This window comes from Rhinopithecus roxellana, chromosome 10 (assembly GCF_007565055.1).
Source record: "Rhinopithecus roxellana isolate Shanxi Qingling chromosome 10, ASM756505v1, whole genome shotgun sequence".
Classification (NCBI taxonomy): domain Eukaryota; kingdom Metazoa; phylum Chordata; class Mammalia; order Primates; family Cercopithecidae; genus Rhinopithecus; species Rhinopithecus roxellana.
In genome coordinates, this window is record NC_044558.1 from 54304886 (window position 1) to 54329420 (window position 24535).

The following is a 24535-nucleotide window of genomic DNA, read 5'->3' on the forward strand; positions in this document are numbered from 1 at the left end:
CTATCAGGTTTATCTGTACTTTAGAGGAATATATGTGTAGCTGAGCTGGAAGACTATGTGGATATTCTGAGATCAGATGTAGTATGTTTGAAGACTGTTATTTTGAGGTAATTGAGATCTATAATTCACAAATAACAGTTTATATTTTTAAAAGCAATATGTAATGTCTTTGCAGTTTTATGCTGGGCTTGTTTTTAAAAATAACTTTAGTTAGGGAAAAAAAAAAAAAAACTTGCTGGTTTTGTGGCTCAAGGTCACCATCACAGTCCTGCCAATATGTGATGGCACCTCCAGAGGCCGAGCTGTAAAATTTCCCTCTTTGTACTCTTTCTCTTTATTCTCAGACCGGCCAACACTTAGGAAAAATAGAAAAGAACCTACATTGAAATATTGGGGGCCGGTTCCCCCGATAGATGTGGTGGCACACACTTGTAGTCCCAGCTACTTAGGAGACTGAAGCAGAAGAATCCCTTGAGCCCAAGAGGAGGAGGCTACAGTGAGCCATGATAGCATCACTGAACTCCAGCCTGGGTGACAGAGCAAGAAACCTTGTCTAAAAAAATACAGTAAATAGATAAGGATTTGTTAGCTAGTTCTTAAGTCTATAATTTTTTATGAATAGCAATGGCCAAGGCTTTTATTTGAGTTCTTTCAGACAGGATGTATTTTTATTATTCAAGAAATGTTTACATAACCGATATTAAATGCCAGACACTGGAATATGTGCATTGCAAATACTAACTCATTTAATCTTCTGTAACAATCATTTGCTATTATTAACATGTCGATTCTGCAGATGAGGAACCAAGTGAGACAAAACCTGAGGTCCTAAGCTGGGCAGTCAGGCTCCAGTGACATGTGCTGAAACACTGTGTGACAATGACATCTCCCACCTCCACACAGAATTGAAACTGCAGAGCAAGTGGATTCAAGAGCCTGGAGCTCAACAAATAGCTGTGATGCAAAGCAATTTTTCACCTGTTTCTCTAGTTTAAATATTTTTCTTCATCAGATTGGTATAAGAAAAGAAATTACAGTTTTCATGATCTGAATTGGGCTTAATGTACACATAATTTAATTTTTCTTTTTTTTTTCAGTGTAGTTTTTATTTTTATTTATTTATTTTTTTTAATTTTTTAATTATACTTTAAGTTCCAGGGTACATGTGCATAACGTGCAGGTTTGTTACATATGTATACTTATGCCATGTTGGTGTGCTGCACCCATCAACTCGTCAGCACCCATCAATTCATCATTTATATCATGTATAACTCCCCAATGCAATCCCTCCCCCCTCCCCCCTCCCCATGATAGGCCCCAGTGTGTGATGTTCCCCTTCCCGAGTCCAGGTGATCTTATTGGGATAATGAAGTTGAAAGAAATTAACCACTTAGGGTTATCAGGCAACTGTAGTGCCCCAGGCTTTACACTGAAGCTACACCAAGGATAACTAGGTCACTCTCAGTCAGGTCAGCAAAAGTGAAGGCCTGTGACCTCTTGTAGTAGGTATACAATAAGAATTAAATTTGGTAAATTCCTACCTAGCCTGGAATGCATATAATTTTGAAGGCACATTATTGGCCTGGTAAAGTTTCTTCTCTTTTTAGAACTTCTGTGCTGCAAGGATTAAACTCAGTAAGTACGGTGTTTATTTCTTAATAAGAAAGAAATGAGGCAGGTGATTTCTTGAGGCAATCAAAGCCCCATGTTGCTTTTGCTTCTAACAGTGTAAGTCTAACCCATAACAGAATTAAAGGACAGGAACTGTGTCCTATCTCTATGTTATTTGCACCCAGTGACCAGCTTGGGTTTATTTCATTCAACTGAATCTTGAGATGCAACAGAAATGTGCTGGGTTAAATATTTGACTGGGAGGAAATATACTGAGTCTTAGCTGAAATCTTAACAGCAATTATCTTTGGGTAGTGAGATGCCTGTGGTTTTTATTTTCTTCTTTATACTTTTGATATTTCCTCTAAACCACAACCTTAGGTGTTCTCAACAGAAGACTACTTAGAGAAAAAAGAGAACCCTTCTCTCTATCTCATTCCTTTTCAAATTGTGGCTTTTATTTTTACAAACATTATATGGGTACACAGACAACCAAATAGTTAAAAGAGCAGTTATGAAAACCCACGGGAGCTCCTATTTCCTTCCATTTCCCACTCCACAGAGGATACCACTTTGGATTCTTTTAGCTGATTCTTTTTAGCTTAATTATAGTGGTTATTTATCTCTCTTGCAGGAGTTTGAGCAGAAGCAGGCCAAGGTGGCATGGTAGCTCCCCACTGCCTAAAGCTCTGACTCCTTATACCATGCTTTACCATCTTTAGTGTTGTCCTTATTCACATGTTCCAATATGGTTCATCACCAAGTTTTTTTTTTTTTTTTTTTTTTTTTGTTTTTTTGTTTTTTTTGAGGCGGAGTCTCGCTCTGTCGCCCGGGCTGGAGTGCAGTGGCCGGATCTCAGCTCACTGCAAACTCCGCCTCCCGGATTTATGCCATTCTCCTGCCTCAGCCTCCCAAGTAGCTGGCACTATAGGCGCCCGCCACCTCGCCTGGCTAGTTTTTGTATTTTTTTAGTAGAGACGAGGTTTCACCGTGTCAGCCAGGATGGTCTCGATCTCCTGACCTCGTGATCCGCCCGTCTCGGCCTCCCAAAGTGCTGGGATTACAGGCTTGAGCCACCGCGCCCGGCCATCACCAAGTTTTAATTCCAACCAAGAGAACAGCAAAAATAGGAACAAGGAGCACATACTCCTTTCTTTCAGGGATGTGAGTTATAAGCTGCACAATTTTTTGCCAGCATACCATTAGCCAGATTTTAGTCATAAGTCTACATCCAGATGGAAGAGAGGCTAGAAAATTATTTCTTTCACTGAGCACTAATATGCCCAATACTGAAAATTCCTTTTACTACTATAAAAAGGAGAAAATGGGTATTAATTTCTACCCCCATGCACAGTGATTGATTATTGAGAATGGATTATTGAGGTGGGAAATTAAAGAAAGAAAGATAAATAAAATTAAAAAGAGAAATAAGCTTTCCTGTATTAGGCTGACTTGTTCCAGGGGCAGCAACAGGCACAGCTCAGACACAGGAAAAGTTTGATAATACTATCTAATGTGCCCTGAAGACTGTCCAGCACTCCCTCAACATAGGGAGGAGAAAAACACATTTTCCTTTCTCTTAAGGCATGAGTTTATAGATTCCTGTTCTCTGTAACTAGTAACTTCAAGTATTCTGTTTTATCTAAGTGGTATAGTGAAGGTGATAAACTGCCTAAGCAGGCCTGAGATACAGTCACCTGGGCACCATAGTGAAGGTCACGGAATAGGCCATGCTAGGCACTATGGCAAACCCAGATAACAAACATCTGGGCTGCATAGCAATGATCATGTGTAATCCTGAGTTATGAACCTGTCACAATTTGATTAACTGTCTTTGTTCTGCCTCTGTATACTTGCTTTTGTGCCATGGTAAGCCTGCTTCAAGCTAGCCTGTCCCCATTTTGAAGTGTATAAAAGTCAAGTGCTGTCTTTGTTCTAGGCCAAGTTTTTGGATGTTAAGTCTGCTGGGTCTGAGTGTACTCAAAAAAGATCCTCTTGTATACACCCCAAGGTCTCTCTTGTCCTCCTAATTCCTGCAATATTATGACCCAAGCCAGGCCAATGAGAGTCAATCCTGGGATTTGTGCTAAAATTATTATGAAACTTGCAATGCTGATGGAATGCAGTCTTGACTACTGGCCATCCTGACCATGTCAAGGAGACAACTTAACTGAGAATGACATCAACACAATGAGAATGGAACCATGAGATGGAGAGGGACAGTGTACTAATGACACAGTTTAAGGCTGTGAATCTATCTGGTTAGTTTTTTCTGTGAATGTTTTCTTCAAACAGAATACTGCATACTAAGATGTTGAACCTTTAGAGTTTCATCCACTGTTCTTCATCCTGTCTGTATTAAAATGTCCCAGAACAAAGCTGGGATTTGTCCATTGAATTGCCAACTAGAATTGCACAACGTGCAATTCATTAAACTTGCTGTGTGGGATACTAGCTAGAATTTACAAAATCTCTCCTTGACAGATGTTTCTTTCATTCTACTTTCATGTATTACATAATGTTGGGAGGTGGATATCTTGCTACTTCTGCTATTTTCACTCCTACTGCTCTAGATGGAGGTGCACTGACTGCTGACCTAGATGCACATAAGTATGTGGTCTGTGTCCTTGCTGTTTTCCTAGTGTTCCTATACCTTGAACTTCCCAATTATATTAGCCAATAGTCTCTTTTTGCCTAAGCCACTTTGAGTTGGATTTCTATCACCAGCAACCAAAAGAATCCTGACTAATGCTCCAAGTAAGCCTTGTTCAAGGAAGAGACTTTGCATCATATTCTAAATGTTCTAGCCTCAATGGCTCTTCCTAAACTGGGGAACAAAATTTAAAAGATTAATTTGTATATCTTTTCTTTGGGAACATACATATAAATATAAAATTATATTTTTAAAGGTTAGATGGATACACATCAAACTAGTAACAGTGAGTTACTTCCTGAGAAACAGTAAGGAGAGCAGAATTAGGGATAATGATCAAAAGAGCCCTTGGTTTTATCTGTAATATTCCAATTTTAAACATAAGTTTAAAATATTGTGATTTTTAAGTCAGTGATTTAAAAAAAAACTTCTAAAAAGCAAGATTCTCTTTTCTTCTCCTCTACCAGTCCATTCCTGAATAGTTCCATTCAAAAACAAGGTAAGCATGCATGTTGAAGGGAGGTGGCAGTGCATGACAGGAACCACAATGGCCAGAAGGAAGAGTCAGAGTACAAAAAGGTTGAAGAGGGAGTCCATGAAGGAAAGCTGTTGGGATGAAGTGTTGGAGCCCAAGTGGGGCATGAAGGAAATATGTACACAAGAGGGGAAATGGTGGGCCAGGCATGGTGGCTCATGCCTGTAATTCCTGCACTTTGGAGGGCCAAGGCAAGTGTATCACTTGAGGTCAGGAGTTTGAGACCAGACTGGCCAATATTGTGAAAGCCCATCTCTACTAAAAATGCAAAAATTAGCCAGGCATGGTGGCAGACACCTGTACTCTCAGCTGCTTGGGAGGAGAATTGTTTAAATGTGGGAGGCAGAGGTTTCAGTGAGCCAAGATTGCACCACTGCACTCCAGCCTGGGTGACAGAGTGAGACTCCATCTAAAAAAAAAGGCGGGGGGGGGCAATGGCAAGAGTTTTGAACAATAAGTAAATCTACTAAGGGCAATGCAAACTAGAGTGCCCACTGGGAAGGGATTAAGAAATATGGAAAGATAAATGTAAAAATATAGAGAGGAAACAACCACTCTCTCTGACTACTTAATTAACACAGAATACTTCTGTGGCCACAGATGTGTGAGGATTTTTCCCACAGTGAACCCTGAAAATGTGAGACAGGTTTCAGTTAATTTAGAAAGTTTATTTTGCCAAGGTTGAGGACATGTGCCCATGACACAGCCTCAGGAGGTCCTGATGACATGTGCCCAAGGTGGTCAGAGCATACTTTGGCTTTATACATTTTAAGGAGATATGAAACATCAATCAACACACGTAAGATGAACATTGGTTTGGCCTGGAAAGATTGGACAACTCAAAGTCAGGAGGGGACTTCCAGGTCATAGGTAGATAAAAGACAAATGGTAGCATTCTTTGGAGTTTCTGATTAGCCTCTCCAAAGGCAACAATCAGCTATACATTTATCTCAGTGAGGAGAGGGATGACTTTGAATAGAATGGGAGGCAGGTTTGCCCTAAGCAGTTCCCAGCTTGACTCTTCCCTTTAGCTTAGTGATTTTGGGGATCCAAGATATTTTCCTTTCACACCACCAGCAACCAATTCTCCAGCAGAGTCTCCAAAGGATACAGCTGAGTGTCTTCTAATTCAATTCAATTCTAATACTATCTACCTGGAAATAATGTCAGATTCCATAGGTTGAGGGCTCAGTCCCATAAGATTATTCCCACTTCAGACACCAATTGTAATAGGTTGTTATATATAATTCTGACAGATCAGCTATAAATTGGGCTTCCCGCTCTCCCCTCCTCCTGTTTGATTAAGTTACTAGGATGGCTCCCAGAACTCAGGGAAACACTTAATTTACCATTTATCATTAAGGATATGACAAAGGATACACATGAACAGCCAGATGGGAGAGGCACATGGAATGAGGCTAGTAGGAAGGACACAAAGCTTTCATGCCCTCCCCAGAACTCCCTCCAGGCAACTCCATGTATTCAGTTATCTGAAAGCTTCCAGAACTCAGTCCTTTTGGGTTCTTTGGGTTTTTAATGGAAGCCTCATTATGTAGACATAATTAATTAAATCATTGGCCATTGGATTATCAACTCAACCTTCATCCACTCTCTGCTCCCCAGAGGTTGAGGGGGTGGGGGGATGGACTGAAATTTCCAATCCTCTAATCTACATGGTTGGTTGCCCTGGCAACCAGCCTCCATCTGAAACTAGGGTCCCAGCCACCAGTCATCTCATTAGCATACAAAAGACACTCTTATCGCTCTAGAGATTCCAAGGATTTAAGGAGCTATATTTAAGGAGATGGGGATGAAAGTCAAATATATATTTCACAATATCACAGGAGAAAACTGGAATGAACCCTGAGATGTTGAATTGGCATTGAAGGTATCCACCTTAAAGCACACCATTGGCCCACAGACAAAATAAACTCCCCATGGTAACTGAGGTGCTCAAATTTAAAACAGAGCCAAGTGGCCACGGCTGGATTTGGGAAAAGTCATGTACTCTGTTCTCAGAAGATGTTGTAAAAGTATCATGGGACCTCCATTTCTATAATCAAGCTAAACCAGTTCCTGTTGCTGTTAAGATAAACTGGGGCCAGCAACCACCCCCATCGGCCATTTTAAAGAAACACCTGACAGAGACTTCTGGTTTGGGGCTTGAAAATAAACCAGTCAGCAATAACCTGCCACTGCCAATCAGGGTTCAGCTGTATCAACCAATCAGGGCTTAGCTACCCCAATGAGTCAGAACTAAGGAAGTTTCAATCTTTCATTTGCATAAACAGACCTGACTGACAAGCTGGAAAGGAACTTTTGCTATAAAACCAAAACCTCTCTTTGCTCTCTGGAATGCACCTTCATTTTACGCTGAAGGCTGGGTCTACCCAGCTTGGAAATTGTTTACTGGAATAAAGTTACTTTCCTCCAAATTCCTTTTCAGATAACCTTTTTTTAAGTTTTAAAATGTCCACTTTATTTCACATAACACTTAACCAGTTATCATTTATATCTGAGGAAGAGATGGCCCAGGAGACTGATACATAGTAAAACATTCCAAGAAATGCAAACCAATCCTGTACATGTCCAGGCATCACTAGACAAGTGTATCATGATGCAGAAATATAGGTATCACTACTACATTTTACACAAAAGGGAATTATCAATAAACTTTAGAAAGTAGTAAATTCACCTGTCCCTTAATATAGGAATATGCAATTGTTACAAAGCCATAGTAAATGGTTTATATTCGGTTGGTGCAATAGTAATTGTGGTTCTGCCATTACTTTTAATGTAATTTTATTTTACGTTACTCTGCTGTTACATAGGGCATAACATTTTCACAAGGCTTTTTTGGGACTATAGTCAATGATGAGCAACACACAATAGTTGCCCAACTAAATAACAATCACTAAACAAACAGGACATCCTTTTACATATACACAAATCTGCATGGAAAAGTACTAATGTTTTAGACTTGGACTTGTGTACTTTGTTTCCCCTTTCTAGTGTGTTAAGAAGTGACATGTACTTCAGTTTGCCAAAAGAAATGCTGGTGTTCTGGCAGCAACATGCTACTTCTATTACACAGTAAAGTAGATACCAGAACTATAAAGGCAGGAAGTGTAAATGAATTTTTATTGGGAAGGAAAGCTGCCAACTTCAACAGCAGCAAAGGAAGAGTGAATAAGGAAACTCTTATTTACTCTTTCCACAGATACACGTGACCTCCATAATATGTGATATAGGAGACATTTCAATTTGTGACACCTCAACCCAGAAATGGCAAGCGCTTTTCCATTCAATCTGATATTTCTGGATTTCTACTAAAAAGAATACATTAAGAGCATGGAAAAGTTGTTTATTAAGAAGAAACCCCCAAAAGTAAGGGAGGGAATGTAGAAATTAAGAAGTTATGTGGAACACTGCTGAGGATAGGCCCCCAAAACTGGCCATAAACAAAATCTCTGCAGTACTGTGACATGTTCATGATGGCCATGATGCCCACACTGAAGGCTGTGGGCTTACCAGAATGAGGGCAAAGAATACCTGGCCCACCCAGGGTGGAAAACCGCTTAAAGGCCTTCCTGAACCACAAACAACAGCATGAGCGATCTGTGCCTTAAGGACATGTTTCTGCTGCAGATAACTAGCCAGAGCCTATCCCTTTGTTTCGGCCCATCCCTTTGTTTCCCATAAGGAATACTTTTAGTTAATCTATAATCTATAGAAACAATGTTTATCACTGGCTTGCTGTCAATAAATATATGGGTAAATCTCTGTTCATGGCTCTCAGCTCTGAAGGCTGTCATTCCCCTGATTTCCCACTCCACACATTATATTTCTCCGTGTGTGTCTTTAATTCCTCTAGCACTGCTGGGTTAGGGTCTCCACAACCAAGCCAGTCTTGGCAGAACATTCTTTAAATTATAATTAACTGCATTTTTATATCTTCACAGTAATACAAAACACAGTCGTTTGCAAAACTGGTTCAGATTACTTAAATACCAGATACATTTTTTATTCCTCTACATAAGCATTTGGAAGGTCTTATGTTTACATGAAATTAAGCTATGAATGCTTTTCTATAGCAGTAACTGCACACCAGGAAGGCCAAGACAAACACAAATCAGGGAATAGAGTTTTCCCAAAGCTGCAGTGTGAAAAGACTATAAACAGTTGATTCCAAACACATGAATGGGTTTCTTTGCTATAGGAAATCCAAGTGGAATAAGGAAAGGAGATGTGTAAAAAGGTTTCTTGAAGGGAGGAAGGATGACACCTTTTATGCATTTAGTTTTCAGCCCCTTCTACTACATCACATTCTTCCTTGCACTGTCTGATATCCATAGTGTTAGGTTGTTTCTAAGCAGATAAGGGTGCTGTCTTTGTATGAATCTTTATTCCGTGTATCAAGTTCCACAGTGTATCTGTTTTATTCAGCATGTCAGTGAACTCTGCATTATTAAGGATCTCATGGTAAAATACAGAAAAGTTAAGAGCAAGTCCCAGGTAGATTGGGTGTGTGAATTGCCTCTTTCTTGCTTATATCAAATGCCTCTTGGTAAGCTCCTTGGGAATTATCACTCTTTGTTTTCAATCATCACCACTTGCAACTTAGGCAAGGTACAGGAAGTAATCTCCCTTCATTTTCAATTAGAAGACCTTACTCTCTGGATTAGTTGCATCAGCTATTAATTCTTACCCAGCAATTCCAGGACTGTGGTGCAGATGGATCTCAGCTGAGACTCCACTTTCTCCTGATAGTCCTTAATCAGCTGCAACTTCTTGTCAGAGGTAACAGTTTTCTGCTCAATGCTCAAGATGACCCTCTAGGCAGACCTGTGATCCCCTGACTGTGTTTGTGTAGGCTGCTGAAAGCAGGTTGAGCTTCTTGTTAAACAGCTTGGTGCCCTGCTCAGTCACAGCCTTCACACAGGTAGTGATGTAGTTGTAACATCTGGCCAGCTCAGCCAGCTTGGCTTTCTAGGATCAGCACCATCTTCTCTGTGGCAGGCACAGGGCTGGGACTGGGACAGAGGCAGAAGATGAGGAGAGTGAGGGCAAGCCCCAAGCCAGATTGAGAGGAGTTCTCAAGAGCTTCCACTCAAAGCCATCCCTGAGGAGAGCCTGGTCACTCCGTGAGGGCAGTGCCTTGCTCAGCCCCTCAAGCCCAGCATCGCTGGAGGAGGCCCATGGGCCCACCCTGGCACTCCCTTTTTCAGAGAACTTTCATTCACATTCTTGGCATCAGAAGTAGGATTCAAAGCAAACTACAACTCTCCTCCCTACATCATCCTAAACCAATACATTTGGGCCTGCAAGAGCCCCTTGGACTCAGTTGTCTTCTTGGCCTTAGTTGTCTTCAGGATGGGAGGTGAGTAGCGGGGCTGCCTCCAGTAAGTCCTCTCAAATTCCCATGCCTTGGCTAAGGTCCTACAGACTTAATTTTCTTAAGGAGGTCTGCTCATCTGGCTCCACAAGGTAACCATTTGTGGGATATGCTTGCACTTTGTGGGGTACCCTCATGCTTCATGGGGTATGCTTACACTTCAGTTTTGCTAGGATGCATGGACTCCTACTGCACTTGAAATGATGCATTTATCAGGTCAGTGCAAAGGTTTCATGGAGACATTCACGCTATGGACCCTGGAAGGGAAGGGATGTCTTTGTTAAGTCAATGCAATGGGTAGCTTGTATTTCAAGTTTTCTCTGCTGATCAGCCACTTTTCAGCACTCTCAGCTGGCTTTATAAGCAAAAATTATAATCCAGGGAGTTACAATTGGCTAGGTCTCTGGACAAAAATTACATAGGATAATCCTAAACTTCCTTGGCAGATATGGAGCTCTTTTGAAATTTCAAATGTTCCTGCATGCACAATTGGAATAGATAACACCAAAACTGTCAGAGATAATGGAAAGTGTTTTTTTTTTTTTCAGATGAGATCTGTCACATTCAGGTGGTATGGCTGCAGATAGAAAGTCTTTTTTTCCCAATTGGCTTTTTTTTTTTTTTTTTTTTTTTTGAAGCAAGTTATCTACAAATGGTTTAGCACCAGGTTTCCCAAGAATGTGTGTTCATGACAGGCAAGGGAGTGGCTGCCTCTTGTTTCCCAGCACTAGGGGCTCTCTGCACTGCAACTGGCCCTTTTGAAAGTTACTTTATTTTACTTTAAGTTCTGGGACACATGTGCAGAACATGCAGGTTTGTTATATAGGTATACATGAGCCATGATGGTTTGCTGCATTTATCAACCCATCATCTACGTTTTAAGCCCCACATGCATTAGCTATTTGTCCTGATGCTCTCTGTCCACTTTCCCCCACCCCCCAACAGGCCCCAGTGTGTGTTGTTCCCCTCCCTGTGTCCATGTGTTTTCTCTGATCAACTCTCACTTATGAATGAGAATATATGGTGTCTGGTTTTCTATTCCTGGGTTAGTTAGCTGAGGATGATGGTTTCCAGCTTCATCCATGTCCCTGCAAAGGACATGATCTCATTCCTTTTTATGGCTGCATAATATTCCATGGTGAATATGTACCACATTTTCTTTATCCAGTCTATCATTGATGGGCATTTCGGTTTGTTCTTTAGAAAATTCTAAACACAATCAAAAGGCTACTATTGCCTCCCTTAAGATAAAATAATTCCAGGCTGGACGTGATGGCTCATGCCTAAAATCCCAGCACTTTGGGAGGACAAGGTGAGTGGATCACTTGAGGTCAGGAGTTTGAGACCAGCCTGGGAAACATGGTGAAATCCCATCTCTACTAAAAACACAAAACTTAGCTGGGCGTGGTGGTGCACACACCTCTAGTCCCAGCTACTTGTGAGGCTGAGGCATGAGAATCACTTGAACCAGGGAGGCGGAGACTGCAATGAGCTGAGATCACACCACTGCACTCCAGCCTGGGTGACAGAGTGAGACCTTGTCTCAAAAGAAAAAAAAAAGAGAGAGACAGAGAGAGAGAAAGAAAAATAAAATTCCAAATTGAGTGAATGCCTTCATGAAATAGAAAGAGCAATTAGAGCTTGTGAACCTGAAACTAAAGCTGGAAAAAAACCTCTGGAAGAAACTTCTTCCACTAGACTCCCCTTTCTGCCACTCTTCCTGTCTTCATTCCCCTTTCTGCCACTCTTCCTGTCTTCCTGTCTTCTTCCAGTCTTTCTTTCAGAAAATCTTTTTGCCACCTGTCCTTTATCCTTCACTTTCTCCTGCCTCTTTCACTCTTTCAGCTGGTTATTTGGGAAACATTTCTAAATTTTTTCTGAACTTGTCTGTGTGTTTTCTTGTAAAATCCTGTGAAAAATTCTTGTGACTGTATGTTACTTTGATATCCATTTTAATCCTCTTCCGACACACCCAGACTTCTTGAAAAAGCTTAAATTCTTTCTGTGCTTGAGGTATAAATTTGCTACCCTATTTTCTTTAAAGCTCAGTAAAGGCTTCAGCCATGTGGAACAGATAAATTTCAGCCCATTCCATTTACAGAAATGCAGTTGGAATCAAATTGTTTTTTGAAACTAATGAGTTTTACTTAACTCATGGCTAAGTTTTAAAATGAAAGCTATAAGATCTTTATTTGTGTCTGTATTTTTGTGTACATACATGTTTACATATCTATTCATATATTGTCTATAGTTCCAAATTGTTTTATAAATAAATGAGTACTTGCCAGGTGCAATGGCTTGTGCCTGTAATCCAAGCTCCTCAGGACACTGAGGTGGAAGGATCACTTGAGCCCAGGACTCTGAGGCTGCAGTCAGCTATGACTGGGCCACTGCACTCCAGCCTAGGTGACCGTGAGAGCCCATCTCTTACAAAAAAATAAAAGAATACTCATAGATTAAGCAAATAAGCTGAAATACTTTTCAAGTTAATATGATTTAGTCATCTTTTGGCAGATGGGACTAGACTAACATTGTTGGTTTGATGAAAATGGCCACATCTTCTGAGTTATCAGCAAAATGTGCACGTATTTAACTTTAGAGTTCTTGCTTTTATAATATTTGCCTGGAATGCAATAATGTACAATTGGTTGACAGAAACAGCGTGGGATAATGACTAGATTTGTTTGACGTCTCTTTAAATTTTCTAGGCATAATTCTTTGAGAGTGAATGGATTTGGTGAATTTGGACAGGATAAATTTTGTAAATTGGTTTATGTTTTGTGATATGTTTACTTGGGAAGGTTTTTAAAATCTCTTCAGTAAGTATACCCCTAGAGATCCATTAAGCTAAATTAAATGATGGATGTTCATTGAATGTCTAGATCATTTCCAGATAAAATATAATGCTGAGATATTGGTTGCTGAATATAAGTATAGGCTCATATACTGCTGACTTCTTATTTCCAAGGAAAACAAAAGTTATGTGAATCTGTTAGTAGAAATGTCCTGTTTCATATTAAAGAGTTGTTTTGTTAGAAAGCCTGTGTCTCTGGAAATTGTAAAATGTGTATTCATGGATTTTTGATATGTGATTTGTGGTTAAGAGTTGATAACTTCTAGCTGGGTGTGGTGGCTCGTGTCTGTAATCCCAGCACTTTGGGAGGCCAAAGCAAGTGGATCACCTGAGGTCAGGAGTTTGAGACTACCCTGACCAACACAGTGAAACCCCATCTCTACTAAAAATACAAGAATTAGCCAGGTGTAGTGGTACGTGCCTGTAGTCACAGCTACTTGGGAGGCTGAGACATGAGAATCGCTTGAACCTGGGAGGCGGAGGTTGAGGTGAGCCAAAATTGCACCACTGCACTCCAGCCTGGGTGATAGAGTGAGACTCTGTCACAAAAGAAAAATTGAGGCCAGGCATAGTGGCTCACACCTGTAATCCCAGCACTTTGGGAGGCTGAGGCAGGTGGATCACAAGGTCAGGAGATCAAGACCATCCTGGCTAACAGGGTGAAACCCTGTCTCTACTAAAAATACAAAAAATTAGCTGGGCATGGTGGTGGGTACCTGTAGTCCCAGCTACTCAGGAGGCTGAGGCAGGAGAATGGCGTGAACCTGGGAGGCGGAGCTTGCAGTGGGCCGAGATCACACCACTGCACTCCAGCCTGGGGAACAGAGCAAGACTCCATCTCAAAAAAAATTGATAACTTCCTGGGTTTTCATTGAAAATTAGGGTTTCTAAGAGTTGACATTATAACTAATGTGTGATTTAACTACTAGAAATGAAAAAGACCATTTCATATGTAAGTATATGAGAAGAATCTGATGTATTTTTGGTAAGGAAGGTTGAAAAGAAAGAGGATTATTTTGTATAAGAAAGAATGCTATGTGGCAAATTTTTCTCCTAAAGTGATTGGTTAGTTAAGAAAGAGAAAGTGTAAGAAAAAGCAGAAAGTCCAAGCATATCGTAAATGGTCTAAGTCATGATAAGGTTTATAAAAAGAGCATTTATAGAGGGAATTTTCTGTGTCATCACTTTGTCTACAATTGGAGGGAAATTATTTATGTGTCTTACTAGGGATTGAACTTCGATGTGAAAAACATACTGATGCAGATTTTGTCCCCTGTGTTAGAAGAGCAAGGTTTTCTTAGAATGTGGATTTGCTCTTAGTAAAATTATAAGAGGTTTTCATTAATTCTGAAATTTGTTTCTTTGACAGTCATCCTCTCAATTACAAACAATTTCTATTTCTGCCACATTTCTCCCTGGAATCTATCTAACTTCTTTCCCTAGTTTCAAGTTGGAAATACAGCTCTCCTTTCGATCCTAAAAAGATATGGTTTTTGCTTGGTTGGGATGATAACATTCTCCTTCAAACTTTTTTTGACTCCTGTAACATTTTTCTGGTTCTGCCAGTTCACTTTTAATCAGGTTTAACTTTCAGGTTATCTAAATGAACTTACCAAAAGAAAAAGCAATCACATTGCAGGAGGTTTTCTTTTCTTTGCCTTTTGGGCAATTGGCCTAGGAAACGAAGATTCTGTTTTACCAAGATAATTTCCTGTGCTTCAAGTTATCTTTATTAGGTTTCTTATTACTTAGGAAAACTGAGCTTTAAAAGGGTTAAGGTTTTTACATTCATGTAACTTTTTCTATTGCTTTTGATGTATTTTGATTGTCAGTCTGGCTAAATAAATATTACTTTGCAGCAAACTTTGATTCTACTGAATCAGATACTTTGAACTTTAAACCTTGTGACATCTTTGGAAGGTTTCCTGGGATCAAAGCCCTAAATTAAATCTTTTTTACTTCATCTTGTAGAGATATTATTAGGAAGCATTGTCAAATAAAAATTATTTTTATCTTTCTTTAAGTTGCATTTGTGTAAATGTTATTAAAATGTGTTTCAAAATTGTATGTGATAAAATTCTGAGATATAGTGATATGCATTGTCAATCAGCTATAGTCCAAAATTTCTTTTCATGGAACTGCTGATCAGTATCAAGCAAGGCAAAATTGATTGCATGAAATTAAGTAACTGATAAGGATAATGTTTTATGACTTTTATTTAGAGCATTCTTGTTCTTAAATGTTTTGTTTTTCAGATTCAAGGAAATTTTACTTCATAATCTATTTATAGCTAGCAATAATTTGGTAAAATATCCTTTTGTTAACAAAGGTGGAAGAATTTGCTTTTTCTCCCTACTTGAAATTCCAAAATTTAGAAACTATTTGTGAGTATTCTTATTTTATTTACATGCTCCCTATAAGCAGGATACTCAACTGGAATTCTCAGTTACAATATCAAGGTTTTGAATGAAATGTCATATTTAAGAATGCACATAAAATGCCTGGCTTCAAGAGTTCCCAAGCTTAGAGTAAGTGAGTCAAAATTGCTACTTCCAGGCATGCCCAAGGACACTAAGACTGTAAATGAAATCTGAAGTTTGCCTTGGTTTGGCTTCCTAAACTCAAAAGGTTTTAAATTTAAGATTCCTATAAAATCAGTGCGAAAAGAAAAACTTATGTTTCCAAAGAAAAACTATAATATAACTGTTACTAGATTGTAGACCTGTCCATTGTTTTCAGATCCTTGTTATCTACCTGTAGACTGGACTACACACTGAGTTCTCCTAATTTCCTGATGCCTCTGCCAAACTCCAACAAGGAACACTCCTAGACAATTAACAGGTGCCTACCTGACTTTCTACCTTGCCTGGCCCAGGCTGTTCAAATTGGCTATGAGTCTCTCAGTCACAGAAGTCCCACCAAGGGAGTAGATGGACCCAGAGCAGGTAGCCACATCACTTCAACAATAATATGGAACAAAGACATAACACTGGTCATCATTGCTGCCCATGGCAGGTTTCAACCAAAGGGAAGGAAATGTCAAAAGTATGACCCTGGCCAACAGACAAAATGAATTCCCCATGGTTAACTGAGGTGGCCAAAGTTACAGGAAGCATGGCTGGGAAGGCCTCAGAAAACCTACAATCATGGCAGAAGGCAAAGAGGAAGTAGGCACATCTTACAAGCAGGAGCAGGAAGAAGAGAGTGAAGGGGGAGGTGCTATACACCTTTAAACCACCAGACCTCATGAGAACTCACTCACTATCAAGAGAACAGCAAGGGGGAAATCTGCCCCCATGATCCAATCACCTCTCATCAGGCCCCCTCCTCCAACATTATGAATTATAATTCTACATAAGATTGGGCAGGAACACAGGTTCAAATCATATCATTCTGCCCTTGGCCTCTCCCAAATCTCAGGCTCTTTTCACATTACAAAATACAATCATCCCTTCTCAAGAGTCCCCCAAAATCTTAACATATTTCAGCATTAATTCAAAAGTCCACAGTCCAAAGTCTCATCTGAGGCAAGGCAAGTCCCTTCCACCTGTGAGCCTGTAAAACCAAAAACAAGTTAGTTATTTCCAAGATACAATGGTGTGACATGGCATTGAATAAATACACCCATTCCAAAAGTGATAAATCACCAAAACAAAGGGGCTACAGGTCCCATGCAAGTCCAAAACCCAGCAGGGCAGTCATTAAATTTTGAAACCCCAAAATAATCTCCTTTGACTCCATGTCTCACATGTAGGCTACACTAATGCAAGGGGTGGGCTCCCAAGGCCTTGGGCAGCATTGCCTCTCTAGCCTGCAGGGTTCAGCTCCCATGGCTGCTCTCAAGGGCTGGCATTGAGTACCTACAGCTTTTTCAGGTACATGGTACAAGCTCCAGTGGATCCACCATTCTGGTGTCTGGAGGATGGTGGCCCTCTTCTCACAGCTCCACTATGCAGTACCCCAGTGGGGACTCTCTGTGGGAACTCCAACCCCATTTTTCCCCTCCACACTGTCCTAGTAGAGGTTCTCCATGAGGGGCCTCCACCCCTGCATCAGACTTCTGCCTGGACATCCAGGTGTTTCCAAAAATTCTCTGAAATCTAGGTGGAAGCTTCCAAGCCTCAACTTTTTCCCTCTGCACACCCACAGGCTTAACACCATAAAGAAGCTGCCAAGTCTTAATGGCTTGAACCCTCTGGAGCAGTGGCCTGAGATATATCTGGAGCCCTTTTAACCATAGCTGGAGCTGGAGCAGTTGGGGTGTAGGGAGCAGTGTCCCAAAGTTGTGCAGGGCAGCAGAGCCCTGGACCTGGCCCAAGAAACCATTTTTCCTTCTAGGCCTCTGGGTCTGTGATGGGAGGGGCTGCTGTGAAGGTCTCTGACATGCCTTCAAGGCATTTTCCCCATTGTCTTGATAACTAACATTTGGCTCCTCTTAAGCAAATTTCTGTAGCTGACTTGAATTCTTTCCCTGAAAATGAGGTTTTCTTTTCTACCACATGGCCAGGCTGCAAATTTTCCAAACTTTTATGCTTTGCTTCCCTTTTAAATATAAGTTCCAGTTCCAGTTTTATGTCATTCCTTTGCTCATGAATATAAGCACAGGCTGCCAGAAGCAGCCAGGTCACATCTTGAATGCTTTGTTGCATAGAAATTTCTTCCACCAGATGCCCTAAATCATCACTCCCAAGCTCAAAATTTCACAGATCTCTAGAGCAGAGACACAATGCCTCCAACTTCTTTGCTAAAGTATAATAAAAGTCACCATTGCTCCAATTTCCATTAAGTTCCCCATCTTCATCTGAGACCTCCTCAGCCTGGACTTCACTGTCCATATCACTACCAGCATTTGGTCACAACCATTCAACAAGTCTCTCAGAAGTTCCAAACTTTCCTTCATTTTCCTGTCTTCTTCTGAGCCCTCCAAATTGTTCCAACCTCTGCCCATTATCCGGTTTCAACTCACTCACTATCATGAGAACAAAGCAAGAGAAATCTGTCTCTGTGATTCAACCACCTCCCACCAGGTCCTTCCTCCAACATTGAGGATTAAAATTCAACATGAGATTTGGGTGGGGACACAGATCCAAACCATATCAGGAACAGTCTCATACTCTGTGTTCTCAGAAAGATATTTTAAAACTATCCAACAGGTGCGGTGGCTCATGCCTGTAATCCCAACACTTTGGGAAGCCGAGGCTGGTGGATCAGTTGAGGTCAGGAACTCAAAACCAGCCTGGCCAACACGACAAAACCCCATCTCTACTTAAAAAAATACAAAAGTTAGCCAGGCGTGGTGGCGCCCACCTGTAACCCCAGCTACTCAGGAGGGTGAGGCAGAAGAATCACTTGAACAAAGGAGGCAGAGGTTACAGTGAGCCAATATCGTACCACTGCACTCCAGCCTACAGCCTGGGTGACAAGAGCGAGACTCCAGTTCAAAAAAAAAAACTATCATAGAAACTTTCTTTCTACAATCAAGTCAAAGCAATTCCTTTTGTGGGTGCCACGATAAACTGCAACCAGAAATATCCCCCCTTGGTAGTCTGAAAGAAATAACTGACAGAAATTTCTGTTGGGACTTGGAAACCAAGCAATCAGAGATCACCTGCCTCCAACTGAGGGTTTAGTTGTATGAACCAATCATGGCTCAGTGGTATTGACCAGTCAGAACTCAGCTGCACTGGCCAATCAGAACTAAGTTTTTCCATACTTCATTTGCATAAATAGACTTGATTGGGAACCCGGGCAGAGAAATTTTGCTACAATACCTGAGTCCTCTCTTTGTTCTCTGGAATGCACCTTCATTTTACACTGAAGGCTGCATCTCTCCAGTTTGCAATTTGTTCCCTGGAATAAAGTCTCTTTCTTCCAAACTCATTTTCAGAGAACCTTTGTTCACAATGTGAAGTCAAAGTCTTCAGTACATAGCAGCGTTAGGTAGACAGATAGGATAGATACTTGTCTTAGTCTATCTTCTGCTGCTTATAACAGAATACCACAAACTGGATAATTTACAAATAATAGAAGGTTATTTGGCTCATGATTCTGGAGGCTGGAAAGTGCAAGAGCATGGCATTGTCATCTGGCTAGGGTCTTCTTTCTGCATCATAACGTGAGTGGAAGATGGATTTGAGCTCACAAGGCAGAGAAAGAAAATCATCCAAACTCTTCTTTTTTTTCAGAAACCCACTCCCACAATAACCAACCCACTCCTTCAAAAATGACCTTAATCCATACATGAAGGGCTTCACCCTCATGACCTAATTACTTCTTATTAGGCACCACCTCCCAACACTGTTGCATTGGGGATTAAGTTTCTAACAAACTTTTGGGGAAATATATTCAAACCATAGCAATACTTAAACTGGAATATCTTTGTGTGTGTGTGTGTGTGTCTGTGTGTGTGTGTGTATGTATGTTCCCTTCCTCACTAAGAGGGCCTGGAATCAGCAAGATCCCAATAGTAATGCAAACACATAGTACTAAGATCTTGGCTTCTAAATACCATTCCCCCATTGAAAGAAAACAATCTGCTTGGAGAAATGGCTGACTTCAGGGCTGATGCAGGGAAAACACAAGATGAGCCAAGCTGGTTTGAAAGGGGTCCCACCAGCTAAACAAGTGACAATTTGAGCATCAAAATAATTATTGAAATCAATAGATAATAACCAATTAAATAAGATAGGAAACCTTGAGTCCATACTAATGGACTGAATTGTATTCTCCCACAAGTTGTATGTTGAAAGCCTAACTCCCAATGTCTGTGTAGATATGTATTTGGAAATAGGGCCTTTGTGAATTAATTAAGGTTAAATGAAGTTATAAAGGTGGGGCTTTATAAAAAAAGAAAGAGACGTCTGTCTCTCTGCCATCTGAGGACACACCAAGAAGACTGCCATCTACAAGCAAGAAAGAGAGCCCTCACCAGAAACCAAACCAGGCTGGACTTTGATCTTGAACTTTCCAGATTCCAGAACTGTGAGAAATGTAATTTTTGTTGTTTAAGCCATCCACTCTATGGTATTTTTTTTCCTTCTTCCGTGTGTCCAACGCATGAACCAAGCATGGGCACAGACCAGAGATGGGCACCACCAACCAGATGCTACTCTACCAGGTCGGGAACATCTATGGGTTTTTTATGGTACCCCTAAGCTGACTAATACATTGATATTAATTAATTAGTTAATGGGCAATACAACAATTACATATTTTCATAGTTACCTCCCTACAAAATACTTACTAATTACCAAAGGAAATTACAGTAGAGAAGCCTAAAAGATACCACCTGAATCAAAGTGCAGTGAGCTGAGATTGCGCCACTGCACTCCAGCCTGGGCAACAGAGTGAGATTCCATCTCAAAAAAAAAAAAAAACTGTAGAATGGGAGAAAATATTTGCAAACTATTTATCTGACAGTAAACTAATGTCCAAAATATATAAGGAACTCAAACAACTCAACCAAAACAAAAACAAATCACCCCATTAAAAAGTAGGCAAAAGCTGAGCACGGTGGCTCATGCCTGTAATCACAGCACTTTGGGAGGCCAAGGCAGGTAGGTTGCTTGAGCCCAGGAGTTCAAGACCAGCCTGGAAAACACCGTAAAACTTTTTCTTCACACACACACAAAAAAAATTAGCCAGATGCGGTGGCATGTGCCTGTGGTCTCAGCTACTCAGGAGGCTGAGGTGGGAGGATCCCTTGAGCCTGGTAAGCAGAGGTTGCAGTGAGCCAAAATCATTCCAATGCACTCAAAGCCTGGGTGACAGAGTGAGACCCTGCTTCAAAAAAAAGTGACCAAATGATATGAATAGATATTTTTCAAAAGAAGACATACATATGGGCAACAGATATATGAAAAATTTCTCAGAAATGCAAAGTAAAACCACAATGAGATATCATCTTATCTATCCCAGCTATTATTAGAAAAAAAACAAAGAGTTGACAAGACATGGAGAAAAGGGAATTCATACACTCTTGGTAGTAATGTATATTAGTACAATCTCTATGGAAAATAAGAGATTTCTCAAAAAACTAAAAATAGAATTACCATTCAATCCAGCAATTCCACTACTGAGTATCTACCCAAAGGGAAGTAAATCAATATATCAAAAAGATATCTGTACTTGTATGTTCATCACAGCACTATTCACAATAGCAAAGATATGAAATCAATCTAAATGTCCATCAATAGATGTATGGATAAAGAAAATTATATATATACACTATTTAGCCATAAATAATAAAATCATGTATTTTGCAGCCACATGGATGGAATTGGAGGTCATTATCTTAACTGAAACAAGCCAGGCACTGAAAGTCAAAAACCTCATGTTCTCACTCATACATGGGTGCTAAAAAATGTGTACACATGGACATAGCAAGTAGAATGGCAGACAATGGAGACTTGGAAGGGAGAGGGGTTGGGAGGAGGCAGATGATGAGAAAGAAAGTTAATGGGTACAATGCACATTATTTGGGTGATAGATACCTTAAAAGCATTGACTTGACCAATATGCAATCTATGCATATAACCCCATGAATTTGTACTATTTTTTTTGTACAAAAAGGTTTTGTACAAAACCTTGTACATTGCATTAAGGTTCTCCAGAGGGACAGAACTAATAGGATAGATACATATATAAAGGGGAGTTTACTAAGTATTAACTCACATGATCGTAAGGTCCCACGATAGGCCGTCTGCAAGCTGAGGAGAAAAGAGAGCCAGTTCAAGTCCCAAAACTGAAGAACTTGGAGTCTGATGTTCAAGGACAGGAAACATCCTGCACTGGAGAAAGATATAGGCTGGGAAGCTAGGCCAGTCTAATCTTTTCATGTTTTTCTGCCTGCTTTGTATTGTAGCCACCCTGGCAGCTGATTAGATGGTACCCACCCAGATTAAAGGTGGATCTGCCTTTCCCAGCCCACTGACTCTAATTTCCATTGGCAACACTCTCACAGACACACCCAGGATCAATACTTTGCATCCTTCAATCCAATGAAGTTGACACTCAGTATTAACCATCACAGGCATGAAAGACAAGGAAAGACTGAAGAATTGTTCCAGACTGAAAAAGGCTAAGAGACATGACAACTAACTGCCATATATGGCTCAGAACTGAATCTTTGACTACAAAGAACAATATCTGGTCAATGGGTGAAACATAAATAGGGTCTAAGATTAGATGGTAGTAATGTAACAATGTCCGTTTGCTGATGTTGATGGCTACATAGTGGCTCTGTAGGAGAATGTCCTTGTTAATAGGAAATACAACTAAAGTATTCAAATGTGATGGGGCATCATGTTAGCAACTTGGTCTCAATTCCAAAAAAAAAGGCTTTTTACACTGTATTTGCAACTTTTCTGCGTATTTGAGATTGCTTCAAATAAAAAAGCAAAGTACATAATAGAATGTATCATAAAGCAATATTTATGTTAAAATGGGACACTGAATAACTCTAGAAAATTACCCAAGAAACTAGCTTTCCTCTAGGGGAGAGAACAGGAAAACTGGGAGACAATCCTGAGGGAGAGGGAAAGACTTACATTTCTTTATTTTTTGAGACAGAGTCTCACTTTCTTGCCCAGGGTGGAGTGTAGTGGCGTGAACATGGCTCACTATAGTTTCAACTTCCTGGGCTCAAGCAATCCTACCACCTTGGTCTCCTGAGTAGGTGGGACTATAGGTGTGCACCACTATGCCTGGCTAATTTTTTTTTTACTTTTTGTAGAGACATGATTTTGCCGTATCGCCCAGGCTGATCTCAAACTCCTGAGCTCAAGCACACACCAACCTTGACCTCCCAAAGTTCTGGGATTACAGGCATGAGTCACTGGGCCCTGCCAAAACTTACATTTCATTGCACACCTCTTTTATTGAAGTATTTTTACCATATGTATGTACTTTTAATTAAAAATTTTAAATTGATATTTTAAAATAAATACATATTTTTAATGTGACCAGAAATTTGATTTCTGGGTATATACTAGAGAATCACTTGTATATACGCACAATGAGGCATTTAGGAGGATGTTCATTGTAGCGTGGTTCTTAGCAATGAAAAATGGAAAACAAGGGTTTATTAATCTAAAAAAGGCATAAATTTAATAGAATATTATACAGCAGCTAAAAAGGACAAGATCTACATGTATGAATATGCATAGATTGACAAGCTATCTTGAATAAAAGGGGCATGCTGCAGAATATGAAAATATAATATATTTACATTTAAAAAAATAAGGCCAGGTTGCAGTGGCTCATGCTTGTAATCCCAGTACTTCGGGAGGCTGAGGAGGGCAGATCACCTGAGGTCAGGAGTTTGAGACCAGCCTGGCCAACATGGTAAAACCTTATCTCTACTAAAAATACAAAAATTCACCAGGCGTGATGGCTCACACCTGTAATCCCAGCTACTCAGGAGGCTGAGGCTTGAGAATCCCTTGAACTCGGGACAGAGGTTGCAGTGAGCTGAGATCATGCCACTGCACTCTAGTCTGGGCAACAGAGTGAGACTCAGTCTCAAAAAAAAAAGAAGAAGAAGAAGAAGAAAAGAAAATCAACTGTAGAAGATATGTGTAGTTTCTGTAATTCTTTACTGCTCAAGTCACATGATTTTTTATTTCCCCAATTGCTCCTAAAGATAATGTCACTATAGCAAAACCTAAGACTTGTCTTTTTAGATTTTTGGATTCAGGCAACTGACTGATACCACCTGGACTCATGGCTTATGACTTAACTGGTCCTGTGGCCCCAGAGGCAGACTCAGTGCATGAGGACCATTCTCCACACCCCCATCATTGTATCCCTAGACAATCAGTGACACCTATTCCCTAGTTTCCTGCCCACCAAACTCTCCTTAAAAACCCCTCACCTCTGAGCCTTTGGAACGACTGATTTGAGAGATAATTCCAGTTCTACATGGCCGGCCTCATGTCAGCTAAACTATTTATTTACTGTAATACCACAGTCTCAGTGAACTGGTTTTGTCTGTGCAGTAGGCAGGAAGAGCCCATCAGGTGATGACACTGACTTAATCAATCCTATCCCTTCTTTACAAAGAATGTCCAAGGCAAAATATTTTAAGAAAGGCATATAAGTCAGGAAAAGACGTGAAAGAGTATGCCTAGGCATCTGGGGACAATGTCCAAGTACAAACTCAAAGGGACAAGAAATACAGACTGCTTCCTCACCAGATCCGAAAAGCTTCAAGAGGAGAGAGGTGTTAGTGCTGCCACTTGCCAGCCCAGTCTCATATCACTCTCACTGACCCACCCTCTGCAACAGCCATGCTTAGAGGCATTTATTTCCTTGAATATCCAAGTTCATTGCTATCCCTGTCTCCTCCTTTCACCCAGAATGCCTTTTCTCTTCTTACCTACCTGCATGGGTTAGAACTCAGTTCCTTTGTGAAGTCTTCTCTCTGCACCAAGAGAAGGTAAGTCACCCTGTCATTGGTGCCCCTGAGCATCTGGTATATACCTGCAT

General features: G+C 40.5%; 1 pseudogene; it reads right to left on the bottom strand.

The window, feature by feature from the left end:
• Window positions 1–9095: 9095 nt before the first annotated feature.
• LOC104673723 lies at window positions 9096–24435 on the bottom strand (annotated as a pseudogene).
• Window positions 24436–24535: the final 100 nt, after the last annotated feature.